Source organism: Sceloporus occidentalis, unplaced genomic scaffold, assembly GCF_023333645.1.
Source record: "Sceloporus occidentalis isolate IW3139 unplaced genomic scaffold, rSceOcc1.0.p SCAF_10, whole genome shotgun sequence".
NCBI lineage: Eukaryota > Metazoa > Chordata > Lepidosauria > Squamata > Phrynosomatidae > Sceloporus > Sceloporus occidentalis.
In genome coordinates this window covers 3367811-3385706 of record NW_028316990.1, presented here as the reverse complement: position 1 = coordinate 3385706, position 17896 = coordinate 3367811, and the positions used below count along the sequence as shown (strand labels likewise).

Sequence of the window (17896 nt, the reverse complement as noted above, 5' to 3'; positions counted from 1 at the left end):
AACTGAAATATTTTATTAAGAAATAATAATAATAATAATAACTATTATTATTATTTATATCCCACCTCTCCAAGCAGATCAAAGCGGCTAACAATAATAAAACAACATTAAAATACAGTAAAATATCATAACCCATAAACCATCCCATCCACACTTTAATTATAAACTAAGCAGGGACAATTGTAAGTACTTGTAATGCCATTTAAGAGAGCCAGCACGGTGTGGTGGTTTCAGCACTGAACTAGGACTCTGGAGACCAGGGTTCAAATCCCTGCTCAGCCATGGAAACCCATTGGGTTAACTTGGGCAAATCACACTCTCTCAGACACAGAGAAAACCAAAGGGAAACCCGTTGTGAACAAATCCTGCCACGAAAACCCAGTGCTAGGGTTACTTTTTGGAATGATGTGGGCATTGATTATCCCCTCCTCTCGCATCAGTTCTGGTCTTGGGCTGGGACATGGTGGAAGACCATCCCACTTATTTCCAAGATGACCTAAAACAGGAGTGGGGAACATGTGGCTAGAGAGTTCCTGCATGGCAGGGGGTTGGGCTGGATGGCCCTTGTGCTCTCTTCCAACTCTATGATTCTATGGCTAGAGATAACTTGAAGGCACGCAACGATAACAAAAGCTTTATGTAGAATTGTTGTTGTTGTTAACTGCCATCAAGTCAGCTTTAACTTAAGGTGACTCTATGGATGAGAGATTTCTGAGACACCCTTTATTAACAGCCCTCCAGAGGTTTTCCAAAATCAGGGCTGTAGCTTCCTTGGCTGAGTCCATCCACCTGTAATGTGGCCTCTTTTCCTACTGCCTTCAACTTACCAAGCATTGTTGTCTTTTTGATGATAGGCCAACTTATTACACACTTGTCAGGCAAGCCGCAAATGTGCCAATCTCCAGAGATACCAATATTGCATTTTCCACCCAGGCTGCATTCTGCAAAAGTCAGATGAACCTGTATTGTAAGATGATGATGATGATGATGATGATGATGATGATGATGTTTATTTCTTACCCAACTCTCCCTATGGACTTAGGTGGGGAATACAGCAACAAATAGACATATAACACGGTTAAAACCACCAACACCAATTTTTTTAAAAAAATCAGCTAAAAGAGTGTAACATCATTTTTAAGGGCATACATACTAAAACAAGAATTTCATAACTTAAAAACCATCTGGATAGGCCGGCTGGAAGAGATTGGTCATTAATGCTGTTTAAAAGAAGACAGTGTATCCAGCTGTTGAATCTCTTCTGGCAGGTCATTCCACAATTTGGGGGCAGCTAATGCAAAACCTCTCTGGTTAACAGCTGCCAGCCTGGTCCTGACTGACTGAAGGAAGTATCCACCAGAGGACCTGAGTTTATGGGACGGATCATGATCCTGTAGGAAACCTGGATCGAAACCATGTAGGGATTTAAAGGTAACAACCAACACTTTGTACCTTGTCAGGAAACTAACTGGCAGTCAATACAGTGATTTTGATATAGGTGCCATATCATCACTCCTAGATGCAGCTGTAACCAATCTGGCTGCCATGTTTTGCACTAACTGAAGTTTCCAGACTTGGTACAGAGGTAGCCCAATGCACAATGCATTAAAGAAATCCATCCATGGGGTTACCAGTGTATGAACTACCATCTTTAATGTGAAGATATCACCAAAGATGCTCGCCCTATACAAACGCATCATCGGATTTGCAAGACAAGAACCACTCAGGCTGTTTCCATTTCTACCATGCCTGTAGTTTCTAATGGCTGCTTCTCATGCCAGACCGATACATCTTCCATTGAGATGTTTTATTGACTGCCTTTCACCAATGTAAGATTTTTTTACACCTACACAGCAATCATGGTTGCCCCTCATTAAATACTGACCCTTCATCTCCTATGCTGCAATACTAAACATAAATTACATTTTGTGGTAGCCCAAAGGTGAGAGAGATGAGAGGAGTATAAACAAGGAATAATGCAAGAGCCAGTTGGGTCAACCCATCATTATAGTCCTTTCAGAAGCTATTAATCTTGTGTGTAGTCAGTGGGCTGAAAATAATTACTTCTCCTAACCTATGTTGTACACAAGGCTGGCAATGAGGAGAGGTCACAAAAGATGCATAGAATGTTTGTTTCCCATTTAATGGCTTTAAATGATCTTTTCTGGGCGTCTGCTTCATCTGCCAGCTAAAGGGAGAAGGAGGTGTCAACAGAAGTATGGAACCATCATCTGTCTTAAAACTTAATGCCTTGATTATTCTGCAACATGCTGAAATACCTTAAGTATTTAATCACTCAAATATGTCCATGCAAACACCATGACTACGATTCAAAGAACTGTTTCAGATATACCTATGGCCTAAATTCAATTGTTAGTGCCAACTAGAGCAGACTCACTGAATCGATGGAACTGAGTTAAGTGTTGATTTGCCAAGTTCCCATTGATACAATGGATATAGGTTAGTTGTGACTAACAATTCGATTTCAACGTAGGAGTCTAGGTACAGTCAACAGAATGTTTGTCCTCCCTGCATCAGTCGCCTGAATAGACATGTGCCTCAAACTTCAAACAGCTGCAGCAAAGCGATATGTGAAACGTCCTTTTCATTCTGGCTACAATCACCTGCTGCCATTTGACACCTTTCTGCCCAGAACACTAGCCATTGGCAGCTATTCCACCTGGATGCATCAAGAAAAAGCATGGCATTTCTATTGTCCTGCTTGGGATATATAACCATCTGACTCCTTTATCTGGTGCAGTGGACATGGCCCCTGATTTTACAGGCCAAAATAAAGCTGCTTCGGGTCACTTTGGAAGTATGTTTAAACGATGCATGCGTCCTAAAAGGCTGGAAGTTGTGCCCAAGCCACGCTCCAGTCCTAAGGACTGAAGCACAGCTTTGGTGCAACTTCTGGCCCCTTAAGATGCATGTGCCATTTAAACAGCATACTTCCAAAGTGACCTGAAGCAGCTTTATTTTGGCCTGGCTGTTCAGGCCCTTAGATTCCACTTTCTTTCCTGTCCCTTCCCCCTTTTTGTAACATGTCTGATAAATGGCAAACCCCTGCTCTTGTTGTCTGGGGTGTGCTTTAGGAATCATATGTCACCAGTTCTGAAACAACGGTGCTTACTTGCCATTTGGGTCCAAGCTCAATTCAAGGTGCTGATGCTGACCCACAAAACCCTGAAAGGCTTGGACCAAGATAGTTAAAAGACTATCTCCTCCTGCAAGAGTATGGCTGAAATTTGAAATCTCCAGCATAAACCTGTTGGTTGCCTCATTAATTCAGTAAGTACACATGATGAAACTAAGAGGCTGTGTATATCTTCCTCTATATTGACCCACCTTATGTGTAATAAAAAGATCCATAATTATAACTAGTTCCATGTTGTGTTCAAAACATCTTTCCATAGACCCACATGTGTTATCAGAAGCAAGGAAGAGTCCAAAAATGTATTTATATATCTAATAAATAGAAGCCATAATGAAAAAAAAGGTTATCAGTTCTTCACATCATGTTCTTAACTTTGTGAAAGAGTTCATCTACAAGAGCCAAATACCAAGCTCTTTTCAACCAGCCAGTGATGGATAAATCAGTCATGTTTTTCCAGTGCTGTGCCAATTCTAAACCAGCTGCCAAACAAACTAAAGCTATTAAGTCCTTGTGATTTAATGTTTTATTTACATTAAAGTATAGGGAACATAAACCAATTAAATATAGTCAAACCGGTTTTTAAAATTGCTTTTAATACCTTTTTTTCTTGTACAGGACTCTTTGTACAGTACAGCACCGTAGGAGTTCCATGGGGCAGAAAAGTGAGGATAGAAGGAAGGAAGGCAGAAAGGATATTTTAAACGGGAAACCACTATAAGTTCATTGGGGAAAAGGTCACCTATGAATAAAATTTGTCAGGAGGATATTTAAATAGATAATTCAGTGAAATAAACAAAACCAGTGGTCATTTCTCATCTGAGCTATTCCATGTGACAAACAGAATAGCGTGTTGTACTCAAAGTCCTCTTGAACGCAAGGGACTAATATTTTTCATTCTTTGTCTCCACACTCACAGTTTCATCTACATCCTTCCCTCTTTGTCTGCCTTGTCATCAAGTCAGTATTGTACCTTTTGCTTCTTGTTTTTCTGGCCACCTCACCTGGTTTGTTGGGCTTACACCTCACCTGCCACCAGACGTCAGGATCATGACCACAGCAGTGACCAGACATTATATTAGAGGTGGGCAACTACAGTGGGTCTGGACACTGATTGTTTTTTGTGGGTTTTTTGGGCTATGTGGTCGTGTTCTAGAAGAATTTATTCCTGACGTTTAACTGGCATCTGTGGCTGGCATCTTCAGAAAATGCTGCCATGGAAGTGAATGGGGTATACGGTATATATACTGTGTGACCCAAGGTTGGAAGGAGTGATTTCCATGTTAATCTGTGTATTATTCTGTTGTTGAATGGCAAGGCCTCAAGCTGGGAGGATATGCAAGGAGGATTTGTGATCATTGTCTGCTGGGAAAAACCCGAACCCTGGATGGTTTCATTTGCATTTTGCTGGTTCTTAATTTTGGTGTTTTTCACGACTGGTAACCAAACTTTGTTCACTTTAAAGGTTTCTTCTTTTCTGTTGAAATGTGTTTGTGACTTGATAGCTGTTGGCATGGTCCTAGACAATTTCAACAGGAAAGTTGTTAAAGTGAACAAAGTCTGGCTACCAGACCTGAAAAACACCAAAATTAAGAGCCAGCAAAATGCAAATGTAACTCCCCAAAATCAGGGTTTTTTCCAGCAGACAATGGATCACTAATTAAACAGACACAAATCCTCCTTGTGTATCCTCCCACCCTGAGGCCTTGCTATTCAACAACAGAACAATACACAAATTAACATGTAAATCACTCCTCCCAACCTTGGGTCACACAGTATATATATAACCCACTCACTTCTTGTCAACATTCTCTGAAGATGGCAGCCACAGATGCCGGCGAAGCGTCAGGAATAAACTCTTCTAGAACATGGCCACATAGCCTGAAAAACCCACAAAAAACTATGGATGCTGGCCATGAAAGCCTTCAGCTTCACATTGGACAGCAATTGTTTTGGAGAGGCGGGTAAGAAATCATCATCATCATCATCATCATCATCATTCTAGGAGAAGCAATTCATCCTGTTATTGGTAGGAAAATGGTTATCTGGGTAATGGGAGGGTTGTTATTGAAAGGATCAAAGGCTGCAAAAATACTTTGGGTGGCTTCCTGCAATTCCAGGGCCATTCATTGCTCATCCTTTGCCCTTGTACTGTAATACTTCCACAGCTTGGACCACTGGCCACGCTCACTGGGGAAGTCTAGGAGTAACTTTTCTGAGCTCTGATTGCTGCCACTGCATCCTAAGCCAAGACAAAAGCATTTGGCTGCAATTATCATTGAAGACAAGAGTATTTCAGCATGACCAGATGTTGACCAGAACTCTGCTAAAAGCACAGAAGAATCACCCTCCTGGATTGTTCCCCAGCTCCACCTAGCCTACTAGTCTGTTTACAATAGTTGTCGGCCGAATGCCTCTGGAAAGCTTACACACTGAGTGCGATGACAGTGGGACTTGACAAGAGTCAAACAGCAGATAAGAAGAGTGGAAAGGTAACCATCTACCAGCACTCTGCCTTTCTTTGGGTGCCTTGGGGGCCCATTATGGTAAAAGTTGCTCAGTCGGATGCATATGTAAGGAAGCGCCTGTCACCGTCCAGATGCAAATTTAATTACTTCAAGTTAAAACCTTCCATCTTGTCTAAGGGTCCTTCAAAAAAAAATCCTGCAACTGTAAACAAGCACTACACTGCAATCAGGTGTCAGGGGCTTATTTGATCTCTTGCAAAATATGTCACAAATCACTGGCAGAAAGTGGGTCGAGTGAGAGAACAAAGGGAAAATCTGTCAATGGACTAGGTCGCTCATGTGAGTTTGCCTATTAGTGCGCCAGATCTTTCTGCTCCTGTCTAATGCTGTCCATATAAAACAATCCCAGCCTGACAGTATTTTGTTATCTCGCATTTGATGTGATTTTGCAACAGTAAGCAGAAATGGGGGGGGGGGGGGGGGGAGGAAGAGAACAACCTAACTGTATGAAAAACTAAAAGGCACCAAATATATTGTGCTGTACTAAAAGCATCAAATGCACCTTATTTGCTCATTTCGCCACTTGCAGCACTTCACTGCTGTACGCGTTACAAAAAGTTATCTTAGACAGTGGCTGAGAATCAAAAGAGAAGCTACACCAAAATGGAATTTTTATGCTTCCAGCCCACCTTTTCCCCATTTATGCTCTCCCCTTTGGTGTCAATTTTAGAGCACAGAGGAAAGCGGAATTGAAGAGAAACACAGCCAGTTACATCCATCTATAATATGTCTACAGCAATATAGCCTGCTGCACAATGCCAAGCGGGAGAGCAACAGGAGAACTGGGAAAATACAACTGTGCAGGGTTGGGGTTTGGGGGGGGGTGTTAATTGTAATTTTTAATTGTTTGATGTTTTAATTATACTGTTGGAATCTGCTTTGATTCCTTTGTGAAAAAGCGAAATACAAATAAATGTTATTATTATCATTATTAATGTTCAGGTGGATATCAACTTGGTGCCTGCCATCCATGTTGGAAGTTACATTAAGGACCCTGACACCTGGACCATCTTTCCCTTTAAAAATCCAAAAAGAGATTATTAGCATTAGAAACTATTGTCTTGCTACAGTGAAATGAACAAACATGGACCTGTTTGGAAACTTTGGAACCTACTGACTAGGATGCTCCCTTCCTTCCAGTCCCTAGGCAATCCCTAGGAAATTCACACAAGTGCAATATAATAATAATAACGTGTTTCAATTCTTAATTGTTTAATTGTATTTTAAGGGAGGGTGGGTTGAATTATTTAGGTATGTATATTTTTAAATTTTGTAAGCCACCCCGACTGCATTTCGTAGAGGGGCAGGATATAAATAAATTTTATTGTTGTTGTTGTTGTTATTATTATTTGGCAATAGAGGATGCAGAAGAAATTATGGGAAGATCATATAGCAAGGATGGGAAAGATGTGTCACTCCAGATGTTGCTGAAGAGTTGCAATCCAACAACTGGAGGGCCACATGTTCCTTTCTCCTGGCCTAGAGTTTAGCCGCACTACATATTTATATTAGTTTGTAATCTTTTAAATTCTGGCTCGATCCTAGGATTTACAGTTTAGTGAGTTTGATTTACAGTTTGATCTTCCAGAGAGCTCTTCTTGTAGACTGTTCTGAACTATAGTACTAGAGGTGTCTGGTGGAGAAAGTACTGTACCTCACTAAACTACAAATCCCTGGATTCCAGCAGGATGGGGCTTTAACAGTTAAAAGGAGTATTAAGGTGATATACCTGTGTAGATACACACCTAGGCTGCATCCACACTGCAGAAATAATCCAGTTTGACACCACTTTAATTGCCATGGTTTCATGCTATAGAATTCTGGGAATTGTAGTTCATTGCAACAACAAACTACGTACCATACTCAGAATTCCATAGCATGGAGCCATGGCAGTTAAAGTGGTGTCAAACTGGATTATTTCTGCAGTAGAGAGTCACTGTACTATCCCATTTCTTGCAGTCGGCAACCAGGTGCCTCTGCCAGACTCACAAAGGGAAATGCATTAGGCCAAAATCTTTTCCTGATGTCTCTCCAGAAAGACTTTCTGATGTCTGCAATGGCCTTTGCAGGCACAGCATGGTACATGCAATGTTCTGGATTGAGCTATTTGCCTCAAAAAAGAGGCATCCCTCATTCTGAACACTGGAAAAGTAAAATGTAGAAACACGCTAACAGTTATTCCAGTATGCTTAGCAGCTCTAATGTTTATGCATATTTCAGCCTTTTAAAATAGATCACCGTGTAACCTGCCTCCCCAACTCTTTAGCCACTTACCGTTATTGCAAAGAACTGGGTTTTATTATGCTGATAAAATGGATGCCCAAGCCTCTTTGTTTCCCCACTAAGGTGCAAGAGAGAGTAAATAGGCTGTTTGACTATGTGATTTTGGATGAGTTTCATTTATTCATATACAGCAATACCACTATGGGGACAGTATGCTTCCTTGGTCTGGAACAGAGTTCTTTTCATTCTCCAGCTGCTTCCTAAACTGAATTCATTATGAGGAGAGCGCTAGTTCTATTTATCCCATTCCGTGGAAATTTAAACACTACATAAAATGTTACCATTTGCTGCATTATAAACCTGCATATATGAAGTGCATGATAATATTAACATTAATGTTTTCATAACCTCTGAAGCAAAGCAAATGGGGGAAGTAATTCCATCTATTACCCAATAATGGTTGCAAATGAGAAAATTGCAAGAGGCATATTGAGTAATAATAAAGAGCCTGGGCGACAACTCTAACAATACATCTACTTTGTAATCGTATGCTTTATATATTTAAGAAATGCTAATCTGCAAATTTTTACCACCGATACATATTAGCTCTCCTTTTAACTTCCAGGCTATTACATTCCACCCTGTATGTATTTACACACTTCCTGTAGAAGAAAAGTAAAATAAAAATACAATTGAAATCAAAGCCAGATAATGCATGACTTCTATGCATCCCATCTGTCGCTCTGCAATCATGGAAGAAGAAAAAAGTGTGATTTATTATACTGCACTATAAGGAGGTAGTGTTGCATGGTCTAAACCAGTGATGCCCAAACTCTGGTCCGACAGCTGTTTTGGACTTCAGCTCCCCAAAGCCTCAGCCATCTTCTCCAATGGTCTGGGATCCAAAACATCTATAAGACCAGAATTTGGGTATCACTGATCTAAACTATACTTGTTTCAAGGTACCACTAGAAGCAAGGCAGGTAAATACAAATGTGATGTATGCTGTTTGTGAATTCATTGGCAGACCCACCAGCTGTCAGCAGATGTTCCAAGAGGCTTCTTGTTAACATTTCCAGCCACAGTGCAAGCCAAGGTTTAGGGGAAAGAGCTCAATACCTTCCTCGAAACAAAACAGTGAGAGGAAATCTGATTTATTTAAAGAGAAGTGTGTTGTTTCAATTTTAAGCGCGTCAAAGCCGCCATGCAGTTTAGCCTCAGCAACACTTACTCAGAAGGACATCCCATACTTTCAAAAGAGATTCCAGGTATTCCACATTGAAAGCTGTACACAATTGCAACCTTGCATATTTAAAATATTTCAAACAGCACTAGTGGGTGAAAATAGCAAATGAATCAGCAAAACTTCCAAAGAAGAGTGTGGACCTCTAAAAATCCATGCTCACACAGAATATTTCGTTTTAATATTTTTTGTCACACTGATAGCCCACTTGTTCTTTGATGGACTTACCATATATACTCAACAGTAAGTCGACCGCATATATGTCAAAATCAGGTTTGGGGGCCAAAATTATAGATTTTGCCATGACCTGTGGATAGGTTGAAGGTAAAACTTGGAGGCTTAGTGTGTGTATGTGTGCTTATGGCAAGAGAGACTCTCATTGAGGCTCTTTTGCTTCATCATTTCAGCTTTCGTTTCAGCCAGATGTGTGGATGGGAGATAGACTCTTAAACAGCAATATCAATCAATCACCCAGGACTCTTCAGAGAGAAATAAACTCCTCTCCACATCGCATGGGGATATCTGAAAGAGCTGCTATCACATTTCCATAGTGACTGGTAAATAAGTCGACCTGGGATTTTGGGGTCAATTTTTGGGCATACATTTTAAGACTTATAGAAGAGTATATACAGTAACTCCTCAAACATACCTTAACCTCACAGCAAGACTGCAAGGTAGGCCAGGTTGAGAGTGAGTGAGTGAGTGATTGGCCCAAGACCCAGAATTGCATCATACTGGCTGTTAAAGTGGTGTCAAACTGGATTATTCCCACAATGTGGATACAGCCTTAATCTGTGGTTCCCAGCTAAAGGAAACCCACTGGATCAAGGGAAACTCAGTAATTCAACACTTCTGTAAATTCTACCAATTCAATAGATTTATACTAACTTATATTTACCCTAAAGTTAATGGCTATTATTGTTTCCTGTTACTGTATGAGATGTGCAAAATAGCACAGGTAGACTGCAGTTAACCAAGTAGATGAGTTCTTGGCCATTACTTCTTTGACAGAAAATTTGGTACAGTACTAGAGGCAGGAAAGGGTAGGGATGGGTTCCTACTCTGCAAAGAATAAGAATGGATCAACAGGAATCAGCAACCTTTTTATTCAGAGGTAACAATATGCATGTGTAAAATAAGTTTTGCACAATTAACCAAAAACAATGTGAGCCTTTAAAAAAAAGGAATTATTGATTTCATAATATTTGTATAGATATACCTCTATCTGTCCATCCATCCTTATATAACTATTTTCTATTTAGTTCATGCATGTTCCGTAATATGCTCTGGATGCAGCTGTTTACCTTGCCTGTTGCACATAAGCACAGCTACAAACAGGATCACCTAGTGCAGAATCCCATTCCTTCCCAGATCAAACTTTACTGCATTGTTTACTGCAAACCTGTTCCTGCAACCTAACACTGAAAGTCTGTCCTTCTCCAGTTCTCCTTCACCATCGTCCCAATGCCAATGCTACAACAAATTTCCAGCTAGACAAGAAACAAAAAGGGAGGGCTTGGCCGGGTCCCTGTAAAGAGACTTTGTAAAAATGATTTCCTTTGTCAGAGGCTTTGTTAACTGAGGTACACCTGTACAGCTAGAAAGTTAAATTGGAGCCTGCAGTGATGCAGGCTCTGCTCTGGACACAAACTTTCAGTCCTGGTGAATCTCTTCTGCCAGGCTTCTGTTAATATTTTGGACTCTCAGTTTGATTTGAGGCTCTCCAACTGTTTTATGGTTCTGTTTATTGCCAAGGCCTCAGATCCTGATGGCGATTAAAAACCTGGTTCTTGACCTAGACCTGTTATCAACTCACACTATAGTTTCTTCTCCTAACAGCTTTCCTTCAACTACAGGTCACACATCTCCGGACTCTTAAGCAGGAGCCCACAGTACTTCAAGCAAGATCAAGTGAGGAGCTAGATTGGGCTCCCAAAGACCTCACTGGTCCATCAAATCACCATATGTGACCTCCCTTGGAGGCCCTCAATTTTAATGCCAAAATTATTGGGGGATCACAGGGATAGGGGGGCACATGTGGTCCCCAAGCCACAATTTCCCCACCCCTGGAGTAGAGAGACTCAATTTTTACATATATATTTAATGCAATGCCTTGTACAGTGAATAACTGCATTAATGCTGTTGTTGTGTGCCTTCAAGTTGTTTCCAACTTATGGCGACCCTAAGGCAAATCTATCACAGGGTTTTCTGGGGCTGAGAGTATGTGACTTGCCCAAGGTCACCATATGAGTTTATATGGCTGAGCAGGGAACTGAAGCCTGATCTCCAGAACTGTAGTCCAACTCCCCCGTGCTGGCTCTAAATATTTACACATACCGTATAGAAATATAGGGAAGGAGAAAAGCCTATATCTGAGGAGTCCAGACAGATTGCCCTTCCAGACAGGATATATCTCTATCCTTATTCTTTGTTGGCATCTGCCATCTGCATAAAAAAACAACACCAAAGCCTTCTCAAAATGAAATTGCCCACATCTATGTACCTAACCAATTCATGAGTCGCTACTCTTTTCTCAAGTGGTATCAGATAGCTTGCTCAAAACAGGCCCAAACCCAGGGAAAATCAGGGTTAAATGGAGAACTTGAACCTTGTACTTCCAAGGTCAAGAGATGGAATCTCTCAGCTTATATTGCAGGACTTTTGATAGCAAGAGTTCACACAATGAAAAATCACTGGTGCTTTCCTCCCACCTTATTTTCTCCCCCAAAGCCCCTTTCAGTATTGCAAAGCCAATTTCTTACTTCTCACCTCTGAGTATATTTTATCTGGAGGCAGAAATATGAAATACTTCTCTACTAAACAGAAACATTCTGGCCTTTCTGTTATTATTTTATCTTATATACACACAAATACTCTTTTTTTTAAAAGGTGACAATAGAATCTGCCCTGGGCTGCTTTATCATGATTCACAGTAGACAGGTCATTTTATTTTTATCAAAGAGGAGAACAGATCATCACCTTTTAGTACATGTTGACACTTCAGATACTTGAAACAGAAAATACACAATAAGAACTGAGTACCCTTAAGGTGTCTTATGATGCATTTTACCTAATGCAGAGGTTTTATTGTTATCTCATTAAATCCAAGGGAGAAGCAAAGATTTGTGCCCTTGGAAATTGGCACTACAAAGGTCATAACCTTTTTAACATGCTAACATTTGTAGAGCAGTGACAGTGTAGTTGACAACCAAATGTTTTCCCTAAGATATCACCGTTGGTTTGGTGCTAGAGGCACCAACACAGTATTATGTGTCTCCGACCTCTTAGAAATGGGTGGGTGGGAAAGATGCCTTCCTGAAGAGGGAGGCAGATGGAAGAATGGGCAATGTCTGATAGAAACTGCCAAATGTTATACTTTCACTACATATAAAATAAAAAAATGAAACAGTTTTAAAAAGAATAGAATCATAGAGGGAACATATGGCATTCCAGATGACTTTAGAAACAAAGGAGGTGGCCATCTACTGTTATTGTTGTCATCGCCAACACCAACATCATCATCATCATCATCCTGACTTTTCCCAGTTCAGGACTTAAAGTGACTGAAAACTGCTGTGTAAATGGTTGTACTGCCTACACGGCTCCATAGGTGTCTCCTTCATGATGGGTGATCATTTGGATTAACTGTTATACAAGAGGTGATACACTGCCTGTTGGAAAACTGCTTCTGTGACAGCATAATCCAGTAATTCCAGCATAGCTACGCTGGTGTGATTTTATTCTGTGTACCCACTGAACAGGAGTTTGGCCCACAACTCCAGATCTCATTCAACATCACACCATGCAACATAAGCCAATAAAGAGCAGACAAAGTTTACAACTTGTGGTTGAGCAGGGAAAATATTTTTAAAGGACCAACACCAACATGTTCCATCCAATTTACATTAGGCTGTTCCTTTCTTGTATGCCTCTCTTTTTGTCTACATTTCTAACAACCACAAAATTCTACTGAGTTGCAAAACCAACACTGACTGGAATGACTCTTGACCAATGATGCCTAGATGCACGTTCTTGAAGCAAATTATATTTATGCATATATGTTTATGTGCATTTTCCCAGTTTGTTCAGGGCCATTAACTTGATCGCAAATGGCACAGGAAAGCTGTCATCATGTTATCCAGTAGGTACAGTTCCAAACCCTAGCAGATATCTTCTTTTTCTTTTCAGTTTAATGGTGTGAATATGCTCCAACTGACCTTTCACTAAGATAAAAGCATGTTGGGTACTATCTTATAATTAAATTTGTTTATTATTTTCAAAACTGTGCTACTAACACACTCCACTTTAGGTAGGAGCTTGTAGATCTCCTGGTGTTCTCCACTTGTCGATGAGCTATATTTGCATCATCTTTCATCATCAGTCAGGCTGGCAGATGATGGGTATTGGGGTCAGATAGCATCTGGGTGTCTTTATGGTGAGTGTTAAATTTAGACCAGAAAGATCCAGATCCAGATTCCATCTCATCCATGAGGAACCTTGGACCAACTGCTCTGTCTGCCTCAGCCTAAGCTTCCTCTGACAACTGCAATGAAAATAAAAATTGAGATGTAAACCACTCTGAACTCCTGGAGGAATAACAGGACACAAATAGACAGGACTGATACCAATTTGCTACATTTTAGTTTTTCACAGTGATGGACAACACCAGCAAATGCACCCCCAAACTATTCCCAAAACTTTCACCAACAGGGGTGTCTTTTCTTTGCAACCTCCAAATTCACTGTCCTGGTTTGGGCTTGGAAAGATGACAAGGGAATCCACTACTGTTTTTTGTGCAAATATATCTGTTTGTTGTTGTTTTTTTCAACCCCTAAAATTGGGGTCTGCAGTTTGGAGAGCTGGAAAGGGGAGGTTGATGCAGCTGATTTTTTAAAAATTATTATTATTAAATGCTTGTTAATCTGAATGTCCTCAAACAGGGTTTCTCAGTCCTGGCTCCTGGAATCCTAGGATTCTGTATTAAATTGTGATGGGGGAAAACTTCTTTTTTTAGCAGAAGATATAATAACTTTTATACAGGGGTTCCCCATGACCTTAAAAATTGTTTCTAGGGCTACGCCAGTGTAAAAAGGCTGATAAAGGCTGGCATAAAACATCGATTCTGAAACTTCAGATGTCACAGGGACATTCACCAACAGATGCCATCTTAGACGAGGTATCTCACCATACACTGTATGAGAAAGAAGTGGAAATGCTTCTTCTGAGATAGTGCCTGACGTCTGCAATTTTTATATTTGATTCAGGTCAAAAACACACTGGAATATTTCTGCAGTGTGTTTTGTACCTTCATTAAATATATTTGTTTAAAAAAAACCCAAAAAAACAGAATTATTATTTGGATCGGTGATTCTTGAAGGACCTATCCTCCCACATAAACAGTTCCACTGACTACATTCATCATGTTTGAGGAGTCACAGTCTTAGGCAATACAGGTTGGATGAAACATTAAACAAGGCCTTTTTGATCACAGCACCAGACTGGATGCCTCCTTAAAAAGTTTGGATGCTCCTGTTTCTCACAATTTTTCAATGGGCTGCAAAAGCTTATTTTTTAATCATTTAGTCTAAGCTTTTTATCTGTTTCATATTCTTGTGTTTGTCAGTTTTTCAAATGATTCCCCTTCTTTTAAAAGCTCTCCGTTTATATTGCATCTACGATTCTGAATGCCTGAAAGGTAGATTGTACATAGACGATATCAGGTCCTTCATTCTAAGAGTTTAATCATTGCTAACCATCACATTCTGTGTCTCTTTTAAAAGCCTACTTGGACCTATTTTCAGTTCTGCAAGTAACCTAAACAGAGATGAGAAGAAAAGAAAGCCATGAAGGATACTGTACTTGAAACAAAACTATCCTTCTACCATTTTAAATTTTCACTGCAAGACTTTACAAATCGCAGGAGCTTGAACCCTTTCTCTCTTTCTCTCTACGCCTCTAATATCACATTACAAAAGTGCTCCAAAATGAACATTCCTCTTTGACAGCTAACCTCAGGCACCACTGGTCTGGTATCTCTCTACTTATACCGAGGGCTGGAAAGCTGATAGGATAGGCAAGTCAAGCTGAGAATTTCACTGGCAGAGCAATTCAAATCTCAATCTCAAGTGCTATTTGAAACTGAGACCACAAGAGAAAAACAGTTCAATGCTCCCTGTATCATTTCTTTTTTTAAAAGGCAAAGAAAAGAAAATACTGTCCTGGCACCAGATTTATCCTATTGGCCTGGAGAAAGTCATCTGAATACATTTAGCAAGCAGATCTGCAAAGAAAGAAGGGGTGGGGGAAGAAAGAAAGAGAGAGAGAGAGAGAGAAGATCTGATTGAAGATGTATTCCGTGTGCCTCTTTTTCTATGCACGTTTGGTCATCCCGTTGACAGCCTTAGGAGTTAAGTACTATGGGCCGCTGCACAGAGGTTTCAAACTTTGATGGAGGCTCAATGGCAAGCTACTTTTGACAGTCCAATGATGACAAGCACGTTGCAGGCCGATGCCCGTCAATTCGCGAACATCTCGGCCTGCTCCAACCGTTGCAGGGCGACTAAGCGGAGGGTCAAAGGTTAAGCTCGGAGAAGACAGCAATGAAGGGCAACTGTCATGCTCCGCTGGATGCCGCGAAGCAGCAAGGAGTGGTTGTCTCTGGAAGAACATGCAAAGCGTTCTCATTCTGTCCAGGCAGACACATATCCAAAGGTCCTAAATGAGACCACTGCCAATTCATGAGCTACCCAACTGACAGTATGCCATTCAAGCTGTCCATCTCAAGTGGGCCTGTGTATTCCCTCCACCCCACATAGACAAAATTTCAGATTATAAATGCATGCAAAATATACGGTTAAGCAGAGCCCTTTGGCAGTTGTTTTATTTTATTTTATTTTTGCAAGGGGGTATTATTTAAGCCTCTCTTTTTAATGCACTGAAAGAGGGCAGAAAACCTTAGAGTTAAACATTATTACTTGTTTTCCAAAGGATAAACTATCACAACTATTAGCCAAAAATCTGCATCATCACTATGAGAACAGTTGGATTTTGTTACAGGTAAGTATGCTCAAAAGGAGCCTGCATGGCATAGTGGTTTGAGCATTGGACCAAGACTCTGAAGACCAGGATTTGAATCTCTGCTGGGTCTCAAGTCACACACTCTCAGCCTCAGGAGAATGCAATCGCAAACTTCCTCTGAACAAATCTTGCAAAGAAAACCTCAGGACAGGTTTACCTTAACGTTGCTGTAAATCAGAAACGACTTGAAGGCACACAACATAACACACAGGTATGCTCAAGTGAGGCTGCAGCTGCACTGCAAAAATAATATAGTTTGACATCGCTTTAACTGCCATGGCTCAAAGCAGTGGAATCTTGGGTTTTGTAGTTTGTTGTGGCACTGGAGCTCTCTGACAAAGAAGGCTAAATATCTCACAAAACTACAAATCCCAAGATTCCATAGCATTTGACCGTAGCAGCAAAAGTGGTTTCAAACTGCATTAATCCTGAAGTGCAGATACTGCATGAGATAAACCCAGCCAATACAAATATTTGGTACCATGATGTGGTGAGTGTGCATTTTACAATCAGAAGACAACCTTATTTGTTACAGAAATAGAAAAATGTTTCGCAGTGCGCAGTTTTCTGGGGAAAAAATCATTTAAATTAGCTATTTGGTCGTTGGCAATTTAACCATTTATTCCAAAAGAGTTACAATTTCCAGCAAATGATTAAACAGAAAGCAATGTTATTTGGCATAATACATGCCTACATTATTTTAAAACCAGTTGCTACCCATGATCTGTATGTTTGTTATTTACATTTAAGTGATGTGAACTCATTTAGCTTTGCCTGCATTAGCATATAAAATACTTCAAGGCGAGTGGGGAGGGTATCTTGTTTATTAGATGAACATCAGCACCTCCAATGCTAATTTAACTCAATCCAAGACACGCCAGGCACTAAATTTTGGAAAGCACACAAAACCTTGCTTTTTATAAACTTTCAAATAAATAGCACATCTATTGTGCCTATGAATATGGTGAAGAAAGAAATTGATGGGGGAGTGAAAATGCTAACAAAGTTGCACAACAAGTTCTTTTTTCCCCCTGTGTTGCTATTCTTTCACTTCTGACACTACATATAAATTGCAGATTCTGTATACAAAGCCTTATGTAGCTAAAACAGCGCTATCTACATAGAAAAAGCAGGTATCAGAGTCTTAGTATCCCAAGGATCACAGAACCACACAAAGAACCAATTGAGGGAAAAGACCCCAAATGGATTTGCTGAGAAGGGCAACCAAAATGATCGAGGGAATGGAAAGCTTTATGAAGGAAAAGTTGGGGGCTGTTTAGCTTTTTTAAAACAAAAAAGTGAGAAAGACAATAGAAATGTATAAAATGAGGCATGGTGTGAAAATTCTGGACAGGGAGAACTTAATTTCCATCTCTCATAAGACCAGAAAACTGTGGGATCATGCTCTGAAGTTGAGAGGTGGGATATTCAGATAAAAGACATGTAGGATTCACCGCCACAAGATGCAATACAAAAAACAACAGCTGTCCGTTCCAGTATCAGAGGCTGCATGCCTCTGTGAATCAGTTACTGGGGAATGTGGGACAGCACATGTCTTAGTGCATGTCTTATCGGCAGGTTTCTTATAGGCATTTTGGCTGGCTAATGTGCGAATGATGAGCTAGATTGGGTTTGTGCCCAGTTCATTCTGACTTTTTGTACATTCTTAAG

General features: G+C 40.4%; 1 protein-coding gene across 6 annotated transcripts in view; it reads right to left on the bottom strand.

Annotated features, from left to right (window-relative positions):
* FTO (FTO alpha-ketoglutarate dependent dioxygenase) overlaps nt 1-17896 on the bottom strand; it is a 265259-nt gene that overhangs the window by 239138 nt on the left and 8225 nt on the right. The window lies entirely within an intron of this gene.